Source organism: Zonotrichia leucophrys, chromosome 2 (assembly GCF_028769735.1).
Source record: "Zonotrichia leucophrys gambelii isolate GWCS_2022_RI chromosome 2, RI_Zleu_2.0, whole genome shotgun sequence".
In the NCBI taxonomy this organism is placed as follows: domain Eukaryota; kingdom Metazoa; phylum Chordata; class Aves; order Passeriformes; family Passerellidae; genus Zonotrichia; species Zonotrichia leucophrys.
This window is the reverse complement of record NC_088171.1, coordinates 71,407,706-71,432,633: the sequence shown is the minus strand read 5'-3', so window position 1 is coordinate 71,432,633 and position 24,928 is coordinate 71,407,706. Positions and strand designations below refer to the sequence as shown.

The window sequence follows — 24,928 nt, the reverse complement described above, 5'->3', positions numbered from 1 at the left end:
TCTTCCTGCAATTGATGAGAATCACTAAGAACACCCCACTGCCTGTTCTGGCTCATCTGATCATACTGCCCTCTGGTCTGGCAACCCAATTTTGAGAGAATTCTCCCAATGGCACACGGCCTCACCCTTCCAGACTTGAAATTTGCCTCTGGACAGTAAACAGTATGTGACAGATGAAGGCTCTTCCTTAGTAGGCACAGACTTCCTACAATACAAAACCTGAGTCTGAACCTCAATAAAATTACCCCTCTGGAATTATGGGTCAAGAGAACCCATAATTTTTTTCAGTCATGTAGAATTTGGCAAAGTTTATACTAAGAGAGTTTCCTTGTAAAAATAATCTGAGGTCTTCACCAATCATTTACAGTATCTGGAAACAAACACTGGACAAAGACCTTTATTAAATTTTCTTTTTAAATCTTTTGAACCTATATACGCTACAGAAATTAAGGGGGAACTGAAACTCTGCGTGATTTACATCTGTATTACTGAAGTTTAGGAAGTATGTGAAGAGGATGGAGAAGGCAGCAGGAGTAAAGATACCAACTCCCTATGGGAGCTGGAGGCCAGGGCAGGGGGCAGGAGGTGGGTAGGGACAGGGAACAAGCAGGAAGCAAGGGGGAACACAGATAACAGGCAAGCAGCATTCGGCATGTCCAGAGGTGGAGAGAGAGGAACGTTTGTTTGTATGAATGTTTGTAACAAGCATAAGAGGTACATCTGGAAGTCTTATTTCTCTGTTGCCTAGTTCTAACAACTACATAATAAGCCATTATACATAATCATAGCAGCCGCATTTTTATATATGTATTATATGCACATGAACAGACTCAAAGTAGTTTACTAAACACTCATACAATCTATCTTCTCCCTGCAAAACTGAATGCTAAGCCATCTACTTTTTCAGTGGATCCCTTGTCATATAATTAACTCCTCTTCCAGTTTCTACAGCTTGTGTCCTTCCCCCATAATTTCTACAATGCTTTGGAGTTTGTATGTTACAATCTCTAATCACAACTGCTGCTCATCTCTGCATTTTGAAGGGAAGGGGAAGTTGCTTCCAGCAGAAAACTGAAGGTTGAACTCTTAGCAGTAACACTGGGCATGCTTAACTACTACTAAGCCACATAGCATAGCCTAATTAGTCCAGTAAGTCTTTTTAAAAAAATCCGCATGACCTCGGTTCTTACACTGAGTCACTTTGGAGACCAGTTGAAACAGAGCCCTGAGTAATTCTCTAAGATCAAGAGCAGACTGCATTACTTGAAGAGGACTGGATCCTAACTAAAACAATCAAATAACTCCCACCATCTCACCTCCATTTTTTCCCCCTCTTCTGTTTTGAAGACAAGACACAATTTAGTGACCTCCAACAAGTAGCTCATCTTAATTACACGGCCTCCTATATTTCTCAGAACTACTTTGTTAGTGTGCTGATTAGTTGTAACACATGCTGTATGCACATGAAATGCTCTCCTGCTAATGCAAATTACTTTGCATGTAAACACAAAATGCAGGTGGGCCAAACCACTAACTACCCAATTCACAAGCACAGACTTCAGACTCTCAAGCTTTCACATGCATATTCATTTCAATGCGCTGAAATGTAAAACCCCTTTAAGAAATGTGCCTCAAATCTAAAGTGTTCACATTCCTGAGTCACTAGAAAGTGAAATTAAATTATTTTCAGGTAGTTCTTAATCCCATGTTTCACTGTGAAATCACAGTCACGTAACTTTACTAAAGCTATGCCTGTCCAGGACATCTTTTCATCTTTTCCTGCACAGCAGCGTCTGGAGCATGACAAAATACAATCTCTATCCACCACAACTGCATCACCAAATTTCCTCGGAGAGGATGCAAACCAGCAGCACTCCCAGCTCAGTGTGTTTTCATGAAGAGAGCAGCAAGCTTCATCACAGCTGTGCCAAAGTCGCTATGTCCACAAAAAGAAATGCTTCACTGGGTTTGTATCCGGCTACAGTCTCTCTCACGGAGATATGAAAATGCAATTTCACTATAAAAATAAATACAGTGGAGTGAATAATTTCTTGCACTGGGCACATGGCCATCTAATTTCACTGCTTCCAAAAAGCCACTGTACTAAGACCTAGGAAGCAGACAGTGTGTGGACTGCAGGACCCTGCTTCTTTAGCTCTTTCCGATTTGCCTCAGCTTTCCCGGGGAGCGCAAGGCTTCCAGCACGGTGTCTGTGCCTCCCAGATGCTGAGCACCCTTTCTCAGCAGGTAAGGGCAGGGGTACGTTTCTCTACCGGTGCAAGATCTGTAAGGAGGCTTTGCAGAGGCAGCCAAGGCACCAGGAAACAGGGATCCTTGATCTCTGATGAAGGAAGAGCTAAATCACCAACACACATACTCAAAGTAGCACAGAGACCTGTGTGGTTTTGGGAGAAGCAGCACACCTCCTAGTCTTTCCTTTTGATAGAACAGAACTACTTTACCCCAGCTTTTTACAGCAAAGGAGTTCACAAGAAGAAATTTTGCCAATACCTGGAGTTTTCTGCTTTATAAAGCTAGCAAAATCCAGTCAAAAGACTTACAGAAAGTGTATGAGCACTATTCTAATTAAATTTATTTACACTATGTACTTCTGATACAAAGCACCAGCTACCAAATACATCACCCAATAATTCAAAGAAACCTAATAAGCAGTTTGAGATTCCAGGCAGTCCACTGAAATTGCTACTCCTACAACCCTCTTTCTTCTTGATTTTCAGCTACAGAAGGTAACGTGCCAGCAATCTATCTTGGAACAGAAGCTGATGAAATAGGGGCATTTACAAAAAAAAAGGCAATACAATACAGTTCATGAACCCATTTGCTTACCAAATGAACATGTTTAGCAATTTCCTTCTATGCAGCACTAAATAAATGCAACTTGCATTTCTTCTATTTATGATTTTTGTGACTTTAAACCTTTTCTTCTTCAGTTTATGCTAAATGGTTCCCAGTTTTCACTTTGAGAATATTCCAAGGATATACAAGCTCCAGATAGTCTAAACACATGTATCCTGACACACAAGACTAATCCCCACTTTCTAGGTGCACTACAAGCAAACTACAGCTCTGTTTTCAAATGAAGCTGTTCTTTAAAACCTTTAAAAACGTACTGAAATAAGGCCAGCAATAAATTTGGGATTGCCTTGAGGAGGAATAGGAGTGGTCAGTCCTCTTTGTACTTATCTCCCAATGTTGACAGTTTTGTGGCTTTTTTTCCTTTGTTTCTTTGCAGTAAAACTCAGCTGGTTTAAACAATTGCCTTCAATGTTCTCATCAACACAGGAGAAAAGAGGAAGAGCTGATGCAAGAAGCTTTTCCTTTTGGGCAGTTCAGAGCTTTCAGTGCTCTGGCTTGTATGTTTCTGTCTGCTTGGAGCTTTGAATGGAAAACACTCATGCGATCCACAGGAGGTCACAAAACACTGCCAGAAATCAGATGCAGGTACGACGCAGTAAAGAAGCGAAACAACCAACCCCCCAAACTATCTGCTCCCTTATATTACTTTCTTTTTTCTTGCTCGCAAATATTGCCACAATTGGAAAAGTGGCAAGAAAAGAAAATGTTAATGGGGTCACAGAGTAATTACTTAACTCAGCTTTTGAAAGTACAGTCAAGGACTCTCCTCTCGTGGAAGAGACACATTTCACACAAAGAAGCTCAGAACTTCTGTCATGTCTGGCAGCACTAAAACACCCAAAACCAGTTTCATCCACCTAGACAACCGCATGCATCCCCTTCACTGAACAAATCAATAAGCCAAGCTGAAATATAAAAGGACCTGCACCTTAAGATTTACAAAAGGGGGAAGCTGATACATCTCAGAAGTATGCAGCACATCACACCCACGACTTCAGACCCCCTTGAGGCAGGCACTGCTTTTGCTCAGACACGTGTCACAAGGGAAATGGAGAAGGGAGACTCCCAGACTGTGACGCAGGTCAGGACACTCAAAGACGTGCACTGCACACTTCAGAACTAAGAGTTGCAACCACCTCTAGTACTAATTAATAGCAAAAAAAAAAAAAAAAAAAAACAAAAAAAACAAGACAACAATGAGCTGGAAGAAAATTAATTGGACATGCCTATTCAATACCCTAAACTAGTTTTACATGAACAGCAACTGTGCTGTAAGTTAGAAAAGGATATGCAGCATTAAGAAATTGGAAAAGGAAGCCTATGTTTATGTACCACCAGAACACGAAGTGGAATAACTTGTAAAGTTACTGAAAATTGGTAAATGCAACTTTTTCATACGAGTAAATTTATATAAATCACTGATTTTTTACCAGCCTGTTTTTGGTAAATCAAAAACATCCATATATTTTGGTTTTTTCCTCCATACATACATGTATGAATGCCCATACAAAACAACATCTTCAACCTTTTACTTTTCTTATTTTGCCACCAAGAAAAACATAGAAGAAAGAGGGTGAGAGAAGGAAGCAGAAAAGAGGGATCTTTTTGTATTTTGCTTTTAAATTAAAAAACAATAGGTGGAGTACATTTCTTTGCATAGATTTTTTCTGGTTTGGGAAAAAGCATTTTCCATTTGATTAATTCAATCAACTAAGCATGTGACAAGTACCAAGAACAAACAGTTTTGTACCAAAGAGCCCCGCCCTTTGATTTCAGCTATTTCTAAAAAATGGGTACTTCTATACAAAGAAAGCCAATCATCAGGACATGAAAATCAGATCCCCCTGCACTACACTGTTGATCCACAGCACAGAGGAGCATCTAAGCCTCTGCGGACTGCATGCCGTGGCTGCCTTTGCTCCCATTTGAGAGCACAGGACACAATTAGCATTTTCCAGCTTCTCCTCCCCACTGACACTATGGAACAATTAAGAGCATGAATGAAGGTCTGAGCACCAGCCCTCATAAATTACACACACAGAGATCCTTCTGTTTGAACCCAATCTTCCACAGGTCTCTAATGAGAGCCGTGAACACCATCTACTAATCATCTCATCAGTAATGCAAATAACCATCTTGACCTCCCATCAAGTGCCTCTCCAGCTTGAACACTGTGCCCTCAGACTGCACAGCCCTGGGTGCCAAAGCTGCCGTGTCCCACTGGAAGAACCTCAGCATGACAATGCTCGGTACATCCCACAGCCTGCTGAGCACAGCCACACAGCAGGAGCCAAAGCAAACCCTCAGCCACTTCTGTCCCTGGCTCTGCACGCCCCCAACAGCCAGGTACTGCACAGGCAGGGATCTCAGATCTCACAGAGGACGCCTTGTTCAGCTGTGGCAACACATTTCAGGCCCCCTAAAACAAAACACTGAATAAGCAACACAGCAGAACGGCTACAGCACAGGCCTGGCAACTGAAAAATGGAAATACGACCTTGGTTTTGACCCCCAGGGACATCACACCCTGCTCTGGGGATGCCACAGCAGTGCTGTTATCCTGGACAAACCTCAGGCTCATCCTATGCCCCCAGGCCCATTTCCACCCCCCATCTCCTGCTGCTGAATGGTCCTTGATCCTGGTGCATCATTTGCCATGCCTAAGACTGTGGATGGACCCTGTTAGAGCACTTTGAAATCAAAATGAAAAGAAAGGCATTCTTCTGTGAAACATCATTACCACCCTGCCAGCAAAGTGTGAATTGCAAGAGCTTCCAAAATAAAAATAAATGTATTTGTATTAGTCCCTTACCCTTGGCATCAGGCCCATACTGCCAGTTCTCATAACATTTACAGGGAAACTGGCATACACAACAGTGCAGCAAACAAAAGGAAATTCTGTGAGAATCAGATCAAAACATACCAAACAGGACTTGATACCACAAAACCAAAGACAAGCTTCACCTGGGCAAGGAACTTGTAGCTGTAGTCACTGACATTAACAGATCTGCCACGGCAGAGGGAGAAAACAGGCTCCCAAGTATCTGCAAAATAGCATTTTTCAGGTTTTCTTTTAAATAAATAGATTTGGAAAGTATTGCTAAGGGGGAAAAAAAGCTTAAAGGATTTAAATATTCCAAATAACAGTGCCAGTACTTCAGCACCTCTGGTTCTGCTGTGGCACAGCTCAGCCCCTGCCAGCAGTTCCCTACCCCACTGGAAGGAGAGCTGGGCTTCCAGTGCCACTCTCAGCAAATTTCTACTTTCTAAGCAGCAAGCGCCTGAACAAGAGAAACCCTCCTATCAGCATTAGCAGCTGTGCCCACAGCACAAACAGCACAGGCACGTACACTGCAAAACCTCAGCGTTTGCTTGTGTGTAAACAGCACATTTCTGGAAAGGCAGAGTGAGTATTTTCAGAGTAAACACTGCAAAGATTTTGTGTCCTTTAGGATGTCAGAAAGCCGCTGTGATCCACTGCTCATCTTCCCCACTTACCTCCTGCTTAGCTAAGGTGCCTCTAGAACTCACAGGAATCACAACCACATCTCACAAGCCTGTTTTCCTCCCTGCAACAATGGGAGGAACTTTTCCTCTGACAGCAGCCCAGCTCCTTGGTGCGCTACCCTGCCTAATGTTAGCTTACAGACATTAAAATATCAACCAGTTCCAGAGCAGGAAAGGAAGCCAGAGGAACAAATTTCTAAACCTCACCACTAGAATGGCAGCTGCTGCCCTACTTGAAGGCAAGTAGGGAGAAATGGGGGAGGCTCCTCACTGCCCAACTCGATCCCAGAAATACTTACAAAGGTATGAGAGAGATGGAAGAAACACACAAGCTAAAGCATTGAGGCAGAAGACCATCTCCACCCCGAATTATTAATTTTCAGAAACACAGCAGCCCTCCAAGATCCCAAAGATACCTTCCCTTATGCAACTCTATCTGCAGCAGATGGAAAAGAATACTTGTTTGATGCAGATGCCAGGACTTTGAGACCAGGACTTTAATTTAAAGAGCCCACTCCTGAAAGGTGTCCCTTTCTCAGCTTTTGACTTGGGAGGAGGCAAGCAAGAAGACTGATGCTTTCTTTTCTTAACCACCTACACAAGTACTTTTTCAAAACATGTAGAATTATAGCATGTTATGTTTGAATTAAGTAGCATGGAGGGAGAAGGTCTCAGTAACAGAGGAAAGAAAAGCTAGGAAAAATACTATAAAGAAAATTGATTTATTTAAAACCTGAAGAAAAATGAAACTTAGAAGAGAGTGTTTTGGTCCAATACTGGATGAAGCACACTCAAGTAAAACACCTGCCCAGAAGAAAACCTCATGCTGCACAAAACTGCTACTTGCAGACTGAGCCTGAGGGCTTCATCAGCTGAAAAAGGATCTCCCTCAGGTTAAAGGCCAGCACTGCTGGTCACCCACCAGCAAGGCAGCTCCACCATCCTCACTCCTTTCCATGAGGATGAAGGGCACACAGAGGAAATTACAAGTCTAGAACCTAGGTACCCCTTACAAGCTTGAGGACCTTGACACCATAGGTGTTTGCAAGAGCCTCTTTTTTCTCTAGCTGCATCAGGACAGTATTTCAGACCTGATTTACTGTCTAGACACAGCATACTATCACACAGGACAAGTGAAGAAGACTGAGAGCAGCAGAGTGTGGAAAACAGACTGGCCCAATCTTTTTCTGTCTTTTAAAACAGTACAGCGTTCAGTCCACATCAACATCCTCACAAAAATGCTGGATCTGTCCTGCACCTCAGGAGCTGGCTGCTGAAAACAATCCAGAATACAATTAAAACATGGATTCTGTTAACTTTCACTTCCCTCTGCAATTTTGTAACCATCTCATCCATCAATTTTGAAAGAACATTAATAGTGGCATCAGCTGGCTCTCCACCTCCTCTGCTGAGCCAGCTTTTTCCAACCCCTGTCCCTGCCTCTAAGCATCTGACCACAGATGCTGTGAGGAAGAGGAGAGCAGGGAGGCAAACCAGGGGTGGAGAGAGGCCAGCAGGGCACACCTAACACGGGGGCCACCCCACAGAGGAGCTGGTTTTTTCCCATGGGTGCTATTGCAACTTACAATGCCTGAAGGTCTGCCTAAACATGCTTACTTCAAAAGAAAACCGCACACACAAAATAGAGAGAACAAGGTTCTATCAGGGATTAAGTGAAGCCTATCCAAGCACAGACCAAATCCTAGGCACACAGGCTCACCACCACCTTCCACAGGCTGGAGATGCCTATGCAAGTGTTTTTTGCTGTTTACTTTCTCTCCCCACAAAACCTGTCCCTCGCCTCTTTAAGATGTGTAGATGTCTCCATTGATACAAGCTATTTCTCCCAGTACCTTCCAGTGGCTTGACAAAGTCCCTGGAACCCCAAGAACTTTCAGGTAATAGCTGAAGACCAGTCCCATGTTCCTGCTAATTGTCTCTCCTCAAAAACATGAAGTTCAGTAATCAAATACTGGCTCCTGGATTTACACACAGCGGCAATGCAAGGAGAAAAACCAGCTGGTGCCAGTTTTTAGCATCTAGCTTATTAATTATTTTGTAAAGGTGTACAATCCTTGGAGTCATCTGAAATTTTTTAAGACACTCTGACATTATTTTATTAATCTAGTTTGACATGGTTTATAGTGATCATGGCCATGATTCATACCACAAACTCCCAAGAACACAGGTCTGACTTTTAAATTATTATCATCCCAAATGTTTCACTGCAGGTCAGCCTGGTCTGTTCCAAGAGCAGATTTGTTGGCAAGCATATTTTCTTTGCTGGTACATCCACTTTTCCTCATCTAGTAAAATGAAACAAAAAATCCTGAAGTTCATAAAGAAAGCCTATTGTTATGGTCATTTGAACACAGTCAGAAATTGTCTGCATCCTCCTCTCTTGCTGCTGCATGAGGTTGGTATTAAACCACCCCCTTCCCCTGAATAAAGATGTAGGAAGAGACTCGTTGTAAATTGGTCAGAAGACAGAAGTGCAGACATCTAATGACTTGCTGGAACAACAGACACCACTTTTCTGGAAAGCAGCCAAGTTCACCAACTTGCATTTCAGCTGGAAGCTCAGCCTCTAGAACCTGCACACTCTTTCTTGCACTATCATGCTGCTATTCATTTCCAGAAAATAAAAAAGCATGAGCAATTAATGTTCCTCACTATGAATTGTTGCAATTTCAGTAACATATTTCACCCCATGGAAGGTAGGTGACATCAAGCAAGACTGCGTACAACAAAATACTGAAGAACAGGGTGGAACACAACATATTCTTTAGATATAAGGTATAAATAGAGTTGGCCTAAAGCAGCCATTTCCCCATTGTTTGATCTCAAAGTATTCCCCATAGTAATGGCTGTGGTCTAAAAGTAAGGAAGATTAATATTTTAAAATGCTTCAAAGGCATTGGGCTGGCTTTCACCTACAGTTTGAATAGGCAAAAATTACAGATGTACACTAGAATCAAGATTGTACATAACTGTACCAGGCTATCTGGGACCTCTGGAAAATTATAAGTAGCACCAGAAACAACAGGCTGAAGTGATGTTACATGAGAACATGTGGAGAGAAGCAGATAGTATTTGTCAGGGGAACACAGAAACAGGGGGGGAAAGGAGGGAGGACTGGGAAGGGCAAGTTTAAGAGGATGACAAGGCTGCCTCACAGTGCAGAGCAGAAGAGACACAAACAAGTTAGAGAGGACTTGGGAAGCACCAGAACTCTGCCTACCCCATCCTTAACTGGGATCTGAGGATATCCAGACTCTGGGCTGCAAAGTCCCCCAGTACAGCACCACACAACCTGCTGAGCATGTCATCCCACGCCAGCCACTGACCACCATCCATAACAAACAGGGCTTCCTCACCAGGCCCTTATCTCATGGGCTAGAAATTAATGTTACATCCCAAGGGTCTATGCTCTCTGTATGACTCAGGCCACTGCAGATTCACATGACAAGGCCCAATTTTAATTTATCTCCTGCTTTTCCCTTTGTACAGTTATAAAATTAAACCTAGCTATGGTATTTTTTTAATACAAAGACTGCAAACTTGGTCACTTCAAAATTAAGGGGTGTCATGAAGACTGTCTATACAACCTTCATCCCACTTCTGTATGTATTTGCACTGACTCCAATTCAATGATCACAAACCATTTGAGCTCTAGAAATGAACTGCTTTCAAAAAAAGGCAGTTAAGGTTGTGTGATAAAAGCAACAGCTATCCCTCAAATCCTGACTCTCTCAGTGAATGTCAGCAACATTAGTGAACAAAGCAACGCAGGAAGAAAGAGACAACCACCTTGCATGAGGAAGTTAGACATAGCACCTACAGGCAGAAATTACCTCCTCCTTGGCTTCACACTTAAATCTTTTAAGAAGTTCAGCAACTCTCTGAAACCAGTTTTCTCTTCAGGTGACCCCTAATGGGGCAGTTCCACGCTCAAGTCAAGGCATTTAGGGCTAATCTACAGACACCAACAGCTGAGGTCAGCTGTCCTTACACTTCCAGCAGATGAACTGCTACATCATGCCAGGTATTCTGGGATGAGTGAAAAATAAAACCATACCCAAGTATCTCTCTGATGTAGCCAAAATTGAAGGTGTTTCAATCTCCAGAGATTGATTTGTTCTTTGACTTCATTCCTCAACTACAAAAACACAGACAATACCTGTACCTGATATGCTGCAAGAATAACTTCTCCACCTGAGAAAGCCCTCCAGGAAGGAATTAGCAACTGTTCAGTTCAAGGTCTGGATAGGGTGTAAAATAAAGATGTAGAGACACATGGAGAAAGTAAATGTGGGGAAGAGAAAATGAATTATGCAGCAATTACCTATCCAGTGAAAAAGGGACTCTGTGAAAGGGAAAAAATGATGCAATTACAGAATTAAAGATTGTATCATAATGCAGATGCAAAGGGGAGTTCTGCAACATTAGCCCTGGAACTTCATTGCTTTTGTCCGCCTGATTTTGTAACCCCATTGTTCCCCTAATATCATTATTTCATAAGCAATTGAAATGCAACACAATTATGTGATCATATGTTTATATATTTTCATCATTAATAACATGTGGAACAACCAGCAGCCTCTGCTCCCAACATGATGGATGCCTCCAGCAGATGGCTGTGAACAACTGCCTTTCTTCCACCTTTATCTGAGGTAAAGAGCAGGGAGAAGAAAGGGAGCTTTTATGCTTCAATTCCATGCACAAACATTTGAGGATTTTGGGGTTGTTTCAGAGGACGAAACCAAGACCAATATCAATCACCTACTCTGAAGCTGATTGTCACAAATCAGATTTTATGAACAGAGGCACTGAGCAGCTGATGTGCTTTGCCCAAGGTCAAAAGGAAAGCTCCCCAAGGCCTGGATCCCAAATGACCCCACTCACAGCCTTCTGCCCAAGCCACTGAATCCCTCCTACCTCCACAATAACACTTTTTAAAGTGTAATCATTGCTCCTAACTGCAGGTGAGGGAAGAAGCCCATCATACCCAGGCTGTGTTTCTGTGTTTGTGGGTAGATACAGCCAATGAGCAACTTCAGGGAGAGCATCAGATAAAATACAACTGGCAAGCAAACATTACAGCTCTATGTGTTCATGCTGAATGATAATTGTTATATTGGGTCTTTTAAGTAAATTACCTTGCATACATCTGACTTCAGGCCAATTGCCAACATGTTTCTCAGTGTCTGGGTCACCCTGCTTGGTGAGGGAAAGCAGCTGCAATAGCAACAACCCAACTGGTTTTATTTGCAAGATGGTATTAGCTGGCAAGAGGCAGTGTGTCTGAAACCATGCTCCCTATGCATGCTTCATGCTTTTTAAAAAGTCTTATTTGCCTTTCTATGTCCCCAGTTGCAAACACACACCCAGGCTTTCTTTTAAGTAATACTTTCACTCTTGTCTGTGGGGTGCTGGCAGCTACTACCACAAGATTTACATGATCTTGTGCACCTAACAAAGCAAGTTTCACTTCTATCTTTCCCCATCCTCAGAGAGCAGAGTTTGCAAACCCTAGAGCTATCAAATCCCTGAGGTGCAGTCAGTCAGAGCCTGCAGTGTTCCAGGCACTCAGGTCACACCACCTCTTCTCAGTGCATATCTTTTGGAAAAGCTCCACCATGGAAAAGTCCACTGTGGTTGGTAATGGAAACATTGCAATCCTTCCCTCTTGGCATGCATGCCTCCCTTCTGCTCAGTTCAGTTTAAAAGCTAACAGAGAAAGCACCATCCCTAAAGGTATAGGGGGTAGCACAACACATCTAACAAGAACAGGCAAGGTAACACCACAGCCATGTTTCACCCCACATCTGCCTGCTTCAGGATTTCTGAAGCTTGGGGGGCTGGCACCTTCAGAGGAGGAGCCTGCAAAGTCCTGTCCAAGCCCAAGAGTCCATTCTACCACAGTCATGTACCACGCCAAGCTACTGGTGGTCAGAGATGGAGTTTATGGAGGGGAAAAGGGAAGCAAGAGCTGTTCTGCTTCACTAAGTGACATATCCCTAACAGCGGAGAGAATTACACTTGGATGCCAGAGATGCCCAGGCAGAGTTCTTGTGTGGGGAAAGGGAATAGCATTTTGCCTCGTTAGCATGACTTGATGCTCCACATCCTCTGCAAACCATGATGGGGAGCCAGCTATGCAGTTCCTCCCTTCACCTCCCCGTGACAGATGCATCTGGTTTACCTAGATCTATATGGGTGTTTAAGATTTACCTTGGCCCTCTAAGGTGTCACATAATATTTTGACATTAGAGCCTGACACTGGTGGTCTCTGCAGGGCTATGGTCTATGCTCCACACCAACAGGTATGCATCATCTGACAATCAGCAGCAACAAAAAGGGTAACAAAATGCACAGTAAGTGAGGAATTGCATATGCATCCCATAAATGCTCAACACCTCTGACACTCCTATTTCTACTGTAAATGCTTGTCTTTTCCTTCAGTCCAAGTCTGGAAGAAATGTGCTCACCACATCCAGCACAGCTATACTGTGTAGCACAGACACAACCTGGGTCAGGGTAAGTCTGATTCTCTCAGTACAATGGTGTCCAGATTTCAGAGGCACCCCTCAAGACAGCCATGCCAAACCAGCTGCATCTATACTGGGATGCTCAGCAACACACAAGCATGTCCCTGACATCCCACAGCAGCACCTCAGCCCAAGTGCACACCTACCTAAAGTCACTCTGGGGAGGGAGAGGGCTGTGTGGGAATCCGAGACTGCATTCACTCACAGAAGCTGTTGTGGGAGAAACATACAACACTGAATGTTACCAGTGTCAAATTATCACTGAATTCAACAGGATGGCTGGCATCAGTGCACACCAGATTATCACAGTGCCACTGCACACGTGCAGAGTGTTGCCCATGCACACACACCTCCGCTAAGTCCTGCCCAGCGTGCATATATTCCCATCTGCTCCAACGCTCCCCTCCCAAGGTGTCCTGGAGGTCAGAGAAAGCAGGCCTGTCAGCCCACAAGCCTTCCTAAATCTCATGTGGCTCTAGTTTGACAAACCAAAGGGCAGCCATGCTGCAAGGCAGAGTAACAAACAGGACTCATCTGTGGGACATCTGTGTCCTCTGCCCATCTGCCCCTGCAGTTCCCCTCAATGCTGCCTCACATCCATCCCTGCCCTGCAAATTGGCCAGGGCTGCAGAGCTGCTGCATGTTTGACCACTACACAAGCAATGCCTGGCTGGACAGCCACTACCAGGCAGAACAGAGAGTAGCTGTAAGCAGTCTAGTTTTCATCAGAGAGAGCACTGCTTCAAAGATTTCCCTGCCACCCACTACTCTTAACAAACACAAGTGGGAAATGAGTGATCTTCCAGACTGCCAACCATTGGTGCAATCTGGTTGAAACTAGCCAAACAGGAGACAAACAGTGCTCATTTCCTGGGGAAACTAAGTTAAAATGAAATAAAATAAAACCAGATGAAAATCATGATGTTTCATTAGTGGTGTTCCCATGTTCTGCTACATCCCAAACAACAACGCCTTGCTCAATCCAGCCTGTGAGCTGCATGGCACACAATGCAGTTCAGCTCTGTAACTACCCAGATGTTACACATCTGGAGCAGGAAGGGGCAAATTTCAAACTTATTTATGTCTGGGGGTTGCCCTGAAGGGGTAATTTCTGCAGCAGAAAAACAGGGCAAGGGGATTTGCATCTGAAAGCAGTGAAATGCTTTGTCAGGGCTGAAGAACTATCATTCAGATCTCAGGGTGAAAGCAGCTCTCCTTCACAACCATAGAAACTAATTCATCCTGGAGACCTCAGCATCCTTCTCCTTGCCATCCCCAGCGTCCCCTTAACCCATGCTGTTGGTGCCTGGCCACCATTGCTGCCTTTAGGGCAGGGGGCAGCTCTGCTGCAGTCAGACCAGCAAATGTTGAGCCCTTGCCAGTCCAGAAGCCAGGGAGAGGCTGCACTGATGAGCGCTGGGAGGGTTTCCTCTAACCCCACTCGGTGTGACGGATGATGCCACAGAGCTGCATCAGTTCCAAGGACTCCTCTGCTCCCTTCGCAGAGCACAGCACAGCAGGAGGAAACAGCAGCGACAAAGCAAGAAAGCAACTCCAGACAGACTCAGAAACAGCTGTGGAATTTCTCTGAAGAGCTGCTTTCTGTAAGGGGAGGAAAGCCCAGCCTTCCATCTGACTTCCAGCCCACCCACCCACCGGATAGAGGCAAAGCATAAGAAGAGGAGAAAATTTAAGGCATGCCAAGATCCCAGGCTCTGGAAATTAGTTTCCCACATGCTCCACAAAAAGAGCACTCACACCCAAAATCTGCTGCTTTGAACTTAGATTGCACACCATTTACTCAGCTGAATAACCACACTCAAGTCAGAGACACTACTTGCCTGACTATCTTCTACTCGGGTGTACGGGTGTACGGAAGGGGGCTGCAGAACTAGCTGACAAATAAACACAAGTATACAAAAGGCAGTCTAAGGACACTTGATCTTCTTAAAAAATGCCTGATCTTCTTAAAAAGGCTAGAGCCCTAGGCTAAGTCCCAAAGTCAACAGGCATGGGGTCAGAAACACAAATCACCAGGTCTTCAGTAGAGTCATGTCAACTGATCAGGGAATCATCTAAATTCATTCATACCAAAGACCTGTATCCTCCAGGCCCCATCAACTGATTGAGGTCACAGTCTGAAAAATATTTCACTGGCTTAGAAAACTAAATTCTGCTCAAAAGGATGGCTTGAGCATTTAGGAGTATAAGCCTCATTAGCTTCCAGCAAGACTTCAAGCCCCAAGCACAAACTAATGCTCCATAAAACTCCAGCAGAGAAGCACCACTGCTCCTGCTCTGCCAGTACTGGTCCCAAGTACGGTCAGCTGTTCTGGATGGAACCCAAACATGATGTGGCATTTGCTCTCAGCCCCATGCAAGGCAAAATGATGAGCAGTTCACACCCTAGAAAGCTTATGAGAGGTAGCCCTGAGATTGAAATCTCCATATGTAAACTTGCTTTCATGCATCCCTCTAATTTCACTGGGGCAACTCACATGACTGAAGTTAAACCTGTGCTGAAGCCTCTGCTGGATTGTGGCTGATGGAGCTTCTGATCCAATTCATCGAGGGGTCGAGGTGAGAACCCCAAAATGAAGCCAAGAGCAGGTATGACAAAAACATCCACAGATTTTGGCAAAGCTGAAGGACCAAGAGAGTCCCTCAGGGAAGGGTGACCAGCACCCAGAAGGATCTACTTGCCCATTCCCTCGGCACTCTGCTAAACCACGGCAGGTCTTTGAACGAGAGGCTCATTCTGAGCTCTTGCATTTCCATGTATAACCTAAACACACAATATTAAGGCCAAAATAATATTTCTTGTCTTCCTGGCATTTCTAATCTGGATATCTCACAGCACTATCCAATACTCCCAAGAAGACGTCCCAATGTATTTCTATCACATGTGGTCCAACCAACTTTCTCCCAGAAAAGCAGCAAAAAACAGGTATCATTTTACTTTGTCTTCACATACCTGGCCAGCTGTCCAAACCCTCTGAAAGACCTCACAGCTTTGAGCCAGAGGCTTGGGCTGTTTAACTGCACTGCCAGCTTGTGCATAGCGGGAATTTTCCACAGAGCCCTGTCCCAACAGCCGTGGGCACGCCAGTGCCACCACAGCACAAGGCTGTCCCAGCTTTGCACTCCTCAGCCAGGACTACTTTTACATTCCACCTTCCATGCAACTAGTAAGAAGGTGAAATCCAGCTGCACACTGGATACATAGCCAAGAACAGAGTTTTCAGCAGAAGGGGTTTTTTCCCAGATTGCTATTGTTGTCATCCCATAGGCTCTACATTAGCGCAGACTCGCTGGGCATCTCAAAAAGGCCTGTAGTATAGAAAGGCTGAGAACAGGACCTTCATACTCATCCTAAGTTGGAAGGCTACAAGTAATTTCCAACAGCCTAAATGAGACAAAAAAATCTAAGTAAATCTGTATCAAAAACTCTCTAAAACATACTAGTTGAAAACAAAAATAAAAAGCAAAAAACAAACTATGGGCCATATCGATGAGGAGGAGGAAGAGTTTCAGTGAGCAAACAAGCGCAGAGGAATTACTATGTTTACAGTTCAATTAATGGGACCTTATCAAAATCCCGTTTGCGCTTTTTTTTTTTTTTTTGAGACACCTATTACACAAATACACACTCTTAATGCCTCGCCGGCTAGCACCCTGGTGCACGTATCCTGGGTATCCACATTTCAGGAGAGGCACAGCTGCTCCCGGAGAAGTCCCTCCACCGGACGGCGTATCGGAACAAAGCGCTTGGGTGACGGATGTCGGCAGGGTCCGTAAATCACATTTTTGGCAGCTCGACCTCAGCTGGGTCGGCATCTAACGCCGTAAGGAACTCTGAGCGCTGCCGCTCCGTACAGCCGGGAGCCTACCTGGACAGAGGGCTTCACGCCTCTCCTCCAGGCTGGTTAAAAGATTAATTAAAGCCTTTTTCTAAAAGCCCGGCGAGATGTCTGGCACTCAATGACAGCACCCGAGTTACCGCGTATCTTCTCCGCTAACAGCCGGCATAAGGAAGGGAAATCAACCCCAAAAAAAAACCAAAACGAACCCAAACCAACGCAAAAGCACCACCGAACCTCCCGCTGGAACAAAGGACCCCACCAAACCCCGTCTCTAAGTTATCTGGATTTACTTGCTCGCAAAGCACACGGATAACCCTCCTTCGCTCGCAACAGCGCTGGCGCGATGCAGGCGCGACCCCGCCGGGTTCCGAAGTAACCTCGGCTCCCGCCGCCCTCCCGGGACGCGGTGGCGGCGGGAGCTGCTCGGCCGCTCACCTGCACCGCGCATCGCGCCGCGGCACCGCCCGGGGGGACCCCGCTCTGCCGCGGCCACCCGAGTGCGGCGGGGCCGGCCGGGGCAGGCGCTTACGAAACCCGCGTCTGCCCCTCGCCCGGGCGGGAGGCGTGGCGGGGGGCATCCGCGCCCGCGGCGGCCCCGCTCCGCGCCGGGAAGAGGAGGAGGGAGAGGCACCCCCGCCGCTGGCTCCACCGCGCGCGAGCATCGCCGGCCGCCCCGGGGGGAGGCCGGGAGGGGAGCCCCGCCGGCGGGCAGCGGGCGCTCACTGACCTTGCCGCCATCCGCCGCCGCCGCCGCCGTGCCTGCCCGCGGGATGGCAGCCCCGCGCCCGCCGCCGCAGCCGGCGCCTTCGCCCCGGCAGCCGGCGCCGCCCCCCGTCCCCCCCGCCCCGCCGGGGTGCGGGGCCGAGCGAGGCGTGGCCGCGGCGCCGGGGAGCGCCGGAGCCGCCCCGGACCCCGGTGCGCCCCACCCCGCCCCGGCCGGGGCCGGCCGCTGCTCCGCGGCGGCTGCCGCTGGCCAGGCTGCCCGGGGGGGGCCGGAGCGGGGCAGCCTCGCAGCAGCGGCAGGCGCGGACAGCCCGTGCCCCGCACGGTGCCACCCGGCCCCGCCAGCGGCGAGAGGGACGATGCAGCGGCCGGGGGGTTCCTCAGGGCTGAGGAAGGGCTCTGCGGCTTTAAGCTGCAGCGTGTTGTGCCACCTGGCCCAAGGTGAGGGACGGCCGCACCTGAGCGCATTCCCGGCGGGACGGAGCGGCGCCTGCCCCGCGCACCCTGCGGAGCTGCCCCCCCGGGGAACGCGGGGCTGTCGGACACCCCGCGCAAGGCAGGTTCTCCGGCTCAAGTGACTTGAGGACCATCAATCTCAGCTGGAGACTCAGAGCTGTATTAGTAGCGCACATTAGAGTGGTATGTACATGTGGTGTGTTGTCTTACCACAGCAGACCCAGGGCCAGGCAAGGGAATAAGGCCTCGTATTTATCCACTGCACCAAGGCCTATGCCGGCAATAGAGCACAGGACCACAGACTCGTTTCTTCTCTCCCTGCAGAGAAAACAATCCTATTTCCATCAGCAGTAAAAGAAAAAATGCATATGTTCCTCCTAGCGTGTCACATGGGATCAGTAATGCCAAGCAGTAAGAGCTACAAATGGCAACAGTAGGCAGGAGTCTTTCACTCCTCATTGCCTCATCTTTTTGCATATCCAGTGTTTTTTGGGGGCAAACAGTTGCAAGAGGTGTGAACACAGACCTGTAGGTTATCCAGGTGTCAGGTTTGTATAGAACACCCTTCTCCCCATATCCTGTAGCTCCAAGCTGAAACTGTTGCCTAGGAAAGGAGTAAGCCCTCTATAATCAGCTAAATAAATAATTTTCAGAAAATAAAATTCCTTCCTCCTTCTTCACTGTACTGGGGCTGTTTGCAGCGCAAGGTCTACAGCAAGCCAGGCTTACCACTAGGGAGAGTCTATAATGCATTCACTAGTACAACTCCAGGTTCTGCCATAAATATTTAAAACTCAATTACCATTCTCACAATGAACGTTTGAAGCAGATTTTTGCATCCCACAGTGCTTCTTGATTCAAAAGTTCCTAATGAAATAATTGAGATAACACAGGAGAAGTCAAATAGGTCAAATTTCAGCATCAGTTTGAGTCTCGTTCCCCCTTCATGTCTGTCTCTGAAGTATTAGTCACTACCATCTCTGACCTCTCACGATGTATTTTACACCACAGGCATCATTTTAGCACATGCAGCTGACTTTCGCTTCCCTGTTGATCAGCTGGAAGGACTGTGTGAAATATTTTGCCGATCTCCCCTTCCCCCCTCCCATTGCCCAGCTGAGTAATCTGAAGAGCAAACATCCAAATTGCTTCTTCTGAGGTGTCCCTTAAAGGAACAGGGGCCTCCTGCCATCCTTCCCTCTGCTCTTGGGGATGGGCCGTGTCTCATGGCCCCTGATGTGACCCACACCTTCCCACCACGGCCACTCAATGTTCTACAAATTTTGTTCAGAAAAAGCCTTTGAGATGCTGGAGAGGGGGGCTGTGCAGTTTTTTTTTTTTACAATTTAAGAAGGTGCTTATGCCAAATTCACATCAGGCATTTGTATAACATCCTGTCTTTGAAGAGACACACCAGGTTTGGAATTCCTTACATGCCTCTGTGCTCCATGTCCTTACCCTTCCAGGGGTCATTTTCCCCTTTCTTCTTCAGAGAACAAGTGGCATCTGCACTACAGGCAGTGCTATGGTACCAGATCTCCATGGACTCAAGGGAGGAAAATGCATTACAAAATGGAACCAAATGTCACTCCAACTCTGCACTGGTCAGCCCTTCTGCAAATTATGTCCACCAGTAAGGCAGGGGGGCTACACAGATGTAGGAAAAGATCACACGCTTGCCGAGATTGATCTCGCAGTGCAGTGTTGAAGAGCATTTACGCAATGACTCAATGGTATTGCTGTTGTTGCTGCTGTGATTGTATCATTACAGCAGAGTTTAGCCAGCTCAGCTGAGACCAGTTCACCCCATACACCCCCATCCAGGTTAAGCAGACAGCAAACAATCAAGTCTTTCAGATCCCACATGCAAATACAAGGTCCTGGTCTGGAGGGGCTACTGTAGATTTTAGCATCTGACTCCCTCTGCTGAATGGATTCCATGCACAGCTCCTGGCAGAAGTGCTACCAGAGAGATGCAGCAGTTGAGGGGAACTGGAAAAGGTAATTACTCCCAGGAGGATCCCTGGATTGCCGCCATCGTCCCCAAGGCTGCATCTGTTATGAGTAGAGTCTGTATAAGTCTCTGGGGAGGAAATCTTGAAAAGTTCACAGCAATAGGCTTGGGAAGGAAAAAAGAAAGATAAATAGATTTCATCTTCAGATTGCTTCACATGGTTTATTTCGATAAAACTTTTCACTAGGAGACGGTTTTGTAAAAGGCAGCAAGTTCTTTGGTACTGCCCTTTTCAGTTCCTACCTGAATAAAAAGGATGAAAAGGGTTCATCCAGTGCCAGAGGCATCAAAAGACAGAGGAAAGGCATGCAAAGGCAGCTGTGCTCTTCTGCCCTTTGCTATTCTCTCACCAGTCTGGCTGGATATGGGGACTTTTTTTCCCCCATCTGGATTCTTCTAACAATTTGTATAATTTTAATTTTTACATCATATATAACAGTCAATGAGAGCAAACTGCTATCAGATGCATTCATTCAAACATACCCAGTACTGGGGAGGTGGGAACACCTATCATTCACAGAAACAACAGGAGCAGTCCCAGAAAGTGCTGGGGTAGCACTGGGATATCATAACAAAGGTAGCTAACTCATGGTTTCTCCATTGTGATCACCTAAGAGACCTCTAATACACAATATGTATGTAAGACCTCAGTGTCAAACTTTCAGTTCCAGGAACAAGTCACCAAATAATCATAAAACCGAACGGTTTTATGGGAGCTTGTGAGCATTTTAAAAATAATCAGCACATAGGGGATCCATTCCTTTTCATTTCTGAGTCAACACTGGAGGTTTAAATCATATTTCCAATGTTTATTCTGTTATTAAAAAGCCTAAGAACTCTTTTTAGCCCAGTTTCCTAGAGAAACAAAGTTTATATTACCTCACTGTTTATGCTTCTATCTTCCTGTATTCTTTCAGCTGCTTTGAAACTGTTGGCAGAGGATAAGAAATCAGACAGCAACATCCCTAATTTTTGTTGTTGTGTATTAAATCATTAATGGGGCAAAGAAATCTTCTTTGAGGGAATGGGGTAAAGAAGATTCTTTGAACCCTCCCCAAGCAAGAGGCAGGGAGAGTTTAGCTCTTTTCCCTTCAGTGTGGCAGCCAGCACAAATGCATGAGACAGCAGTACCTCACCAAACTTCATAATATCCCCTGCTCAGGTAACATCTTTTAGTGGGAAAAAATGAAGACTTCTAGGATCTCAGAGTTCTGGGACTAAAGGGGGAAAATTTCATTGACCATTAAAATTGCTACTGAATCAAACTGTCAAACCCCACACCTTGCACAAAAGCTTCACAGAAAGATGTTGCCTAAAACTGTGAGACAAAAGTACAGCCCATAGCGATTAAATGATTAAGAAAGCATCTATAGGTGGAAACAACTTCAAGCCCTGCTGATCACAGGTAATTGTCACTTCTCATATTGATACCCTGTGATAACATTACAATGAACATTTTGGCTCATTGAAATCTGACAGGCTCATACGCATTCCCTTGTTCTCTTCCATAAAACTCTGCTTTATTGTATGCTTTAAAAGATTCAGCAGAGTGAGTATTTTTACAGGTCACTAACCTGAAAACAGGCACGTAAAAAGGATGCATATTTGTGGTAACTCCATTTAATAAATTGCTGTGAAACCCCAGTCTCCCTTGAAAAAGAAAAAAACTCCACCCTAAAGTTAACAGGACAGCCTTCACCCCTTCATTAAGATTAAAGGCTTCCAGCAGGAGAAGATGGTCAATGTGCCTACCTTAAGAGAGCAACAAATTCTCTATTCACCAGTGTGGCATTCAGCCCACTTTTTGTCCTTGGGTTGGATACAGAAATTTGATCAATAATTTTCTCCTGATAGCAATAGTTTGTAAATGCTTATCTATTAAGTATAACTTTAATAATGAATCATATAAACATAGAATGGTTTGGGTTGGAAGGGGCTTTAAAGATCATCTTGTCCAAACCCATCTTCCATGGGCTGGGACACTTTTCACTAGACCAGGTTCTTAGAGCCCCATCCAGCCTGGCCTTGAACACTTCCAGGGTTTCCACATAATCTCTGAGCAACCTGTTTACAGTGCCCCAACATCCTCACAGCACATAACTTCCACTGAATTTCCAATCTAAACCTACTCTTTTTTACTTTGAATCAACTCCCCCTTGTCCTGTAACTACATGCTCTTGTAAAAATCCTTCTCCATCTTTCTTGTAGGCTCTCTTCAGGTACTGGAAAGCTAGGTCATCCTGGAGCCTTCTCTTTTCCAAGGTGAACTATTCCAACTCTCTCAGCCTGCATTGACATATCAGGTGATTTAACATATGTAAGTACAAAAAGTAGGGAAGTTGCTCCTTCAGTACCGGCTTTGAGCCTTTACACTTAAAGGGGAGATGTCCCTGGAGGTAATTCACAGTAGAAATCCATGCTCTGAGTCACCTTCTTGCTGCCTGGGCTAATCTCCCTCCACAGATAAGATAGGGGGAAAAGCTTCCTGCACTGAAGTTTAGTGCCCAGAGATAGGCAGTGCAAAGAGCCCCCTGAGGCTCCCAATTTTGGGAAGCACCTGGATCTGCTGACACATCCCTTTGCTTCCTTCAAAGCGGTGGCCCATACTCCTCTCTGTGAGTCACCCTGGAGGAGCCACAAACCCTGTATCCCATCAACCACAGTCTCACTCCTGGCACAGTGTCACCTCCTGCCTCTGGGCAGCATCTGTGGATGTGCCTGAGACATGCTACCCATGTTGTCAGCACAGCATAGCCGAGGAGGAAGGGGACGTCTGCAGATCCTCCTGTTCAGCCCTCTGCTCAAAGCAGGGACAGCATCAGCTGGGCACTCAGGGCTGTCTCCTGCTGCGTTTGGAACATTTACTGCCAGTACAGAGAGCTGGATAAACACACCAGGGTGCTACCGCAGCAGTTGCTCTCTGTACAGTCCTGGATATTGTCTCTGCTGCTGCTGCAGCTGTCACAAAATGAAAGGGAGGGGTTGTTTATAAGCTCTGGCAATTATCTCCAGAGCTACACTTTTCTCTCCCCTTATCCCATCAAAAGGCGATATTTAGAAAAATACACTTATACTAATATCATCTTTGTTTTTTACTGTACTGAGTCATGCCTGTATCTTCTTAATAATGAATAGTTCACTGTATATTTAACAAAAGAGAAAACATATGTGAAAAATATTTTCACATCAGTGAATTTCAATTACCAAAGCCTGATTATTTTAAAAACCCTAACTCTTCCTTTATCCAAGGCAACACTGAATTCGTTGCTGGGCACTAACTATATTGGAAGTCCATTAGTTAGACAGCCCCTCAATCATCCATGTTAATTCATTCTCCTCTGAAGTAGATGAGTTTTAAGAGAATTACAGTCCTCATATACAAACAGCACCACAAATAAATGGCATGAAGATATTTCATCATAATTTACTAAGTGCAACAACTACTTCACTGTTCAGGACTTGCATACTAAAGCGTCAGGATAGCCCTTTAGCACCAGCTCTACACAATAAATACAGGTAGTCCTATCACTGACAAAAAGCTCAATTAAAAAGAAAATTGAGGTTTCAAACATAAGCATTTAAAATTAGAAAACATCCAAATTAAGGCTGACTGTGCGAGTCCTTCCTGACATAACCACATGCTTCCATTACACGAGTGCATGCTGCTTTTCACAGCATCCTCAGCTTCCCTTCAGATGCATGGGATCTCAGAAGCACAACCCCTCCTCCCCAGTGCCAACCTCCTCTGTCATCTTCCCCTGTGCCACCACCCAGGTTCCGTGTCCCAGGCTCCCTGTTCCCTCATTCCCGGCTCCCAGCCCTGATAGGCCACTTTCTTCTCTTCAGCACCATCTCCACCATTTTCCTTGTCCAGCTGTTACCCACATTTCATCCCAGCAGTTTCCAGCCTCAGTTTCCAACCCCAACTCCCAGACCAGGTTTCTTACAGTGAGGCCCAAGTACTTTCTCCACTCCAAGTCTCCAGTTCCGGTCTTTCGCTGCAGGCTGCTTTAGTCCACCTGTTAATGCTATCTCTACAAATAAAGGCCAGGTCCCTTCCTCACTGCTGGGGATCCAGGAGGTCACTGACAGAGCACAAGTCTCCATGGCTGTACCAGGAGGCACCAAGAAGAGCATTGCCAGAAACCTCCTACTCAGTCCCTGCAGCCACAGACAGACCAGAGCACAAGTCTCCACAAACTGAAACATCAAAGAGAGCAGCAGCCACACTTAGAAGCCTCTGCCAGGAGTGTGCAAACTGCAGTTTTCCAAGAATTTATAATTTAGCTGAATCTGGATATTTTTCACAGGAGCCAGAGTTGAGTTGCACCACCTTTTTTTTTTTTTTCTTCTTTTTTTTTTTTTTTTACTCTTGCATTTTGGAAGGGGAATCACAACCAGGCAGTGTTTAATATTATGTAGAAAATCTAGTTTCAAGTATTCAGTCTTTCACAGGAAAAAATGTCATAGAAAGAGGTGAACAGCCAGAAACATCCCTCCAGAATCAGACTGAGGTATTCACCTGGCACAGAAAATGTTAACCCAAAAGATTAAGGTTTCAAAGTTACAGAAGATGAAAAGGAAAAAAAAAAAAAAGTGGTGCAACTAAACTCTGGCATTAATTAAAGCAAACTGAGTAGAAGAAAGGTTATTTTCTCTAGCTTAGCAGAAGTACCAGATGTATTATTCTTAGGATAGTAAGAGTCCACAGTTCACACTACAGGCCTTGAGAAAATGAAATTGCACTGTGTAAACACTTTAGATATAGTTCATTAGGACCATTAGGACCAGTCACCAGGTTCAGGGTGCTTTACACCCTGTGACTGGTGTTATAAAACCCTATGGTTACCCCAGGCAGAACACCCAGCCCGTGTCCAACAAAGTCCAGCAATCATCCAGACATCGTGTCTGCCATGGTGTACTTTAGCAGAGAAAAT

General features: G+C 45.5%; 1 protein-coding gene across 5 annotated transcripts in view; it reads right to left on the bottom strand.

Moving 5' to 3' along the window:
* RNF152 (ring finger protein 152) overlaps positions 1-18,981 on the bottom strand; it is a 44,880-nt gene extending 25,899 nt beyond the window's left edge. Inside the window, exon 1 of one of the 5 annotated variants that reach the window (XM_064705437.1) lies at positions 18,963-18,981. The gene's annotated coding sequence lies outside the window, so the exon portion shown is untranslated. Of the gene's footprint in view, positions 1-17,088; positions 17,153-17,233; positions 17,336-17,525; positions 17,590-17,979; positions 18,055-18,962 lie in introns of those variants that run through there. The other 4 variants (XM_064705436.1, XM_064705434.1, XM_064705433.1 and 1 more) reach the window with 4 other exon arrangements.
* Positions 18,982-24,928: the final 5,947 nt, after the last annotated feature.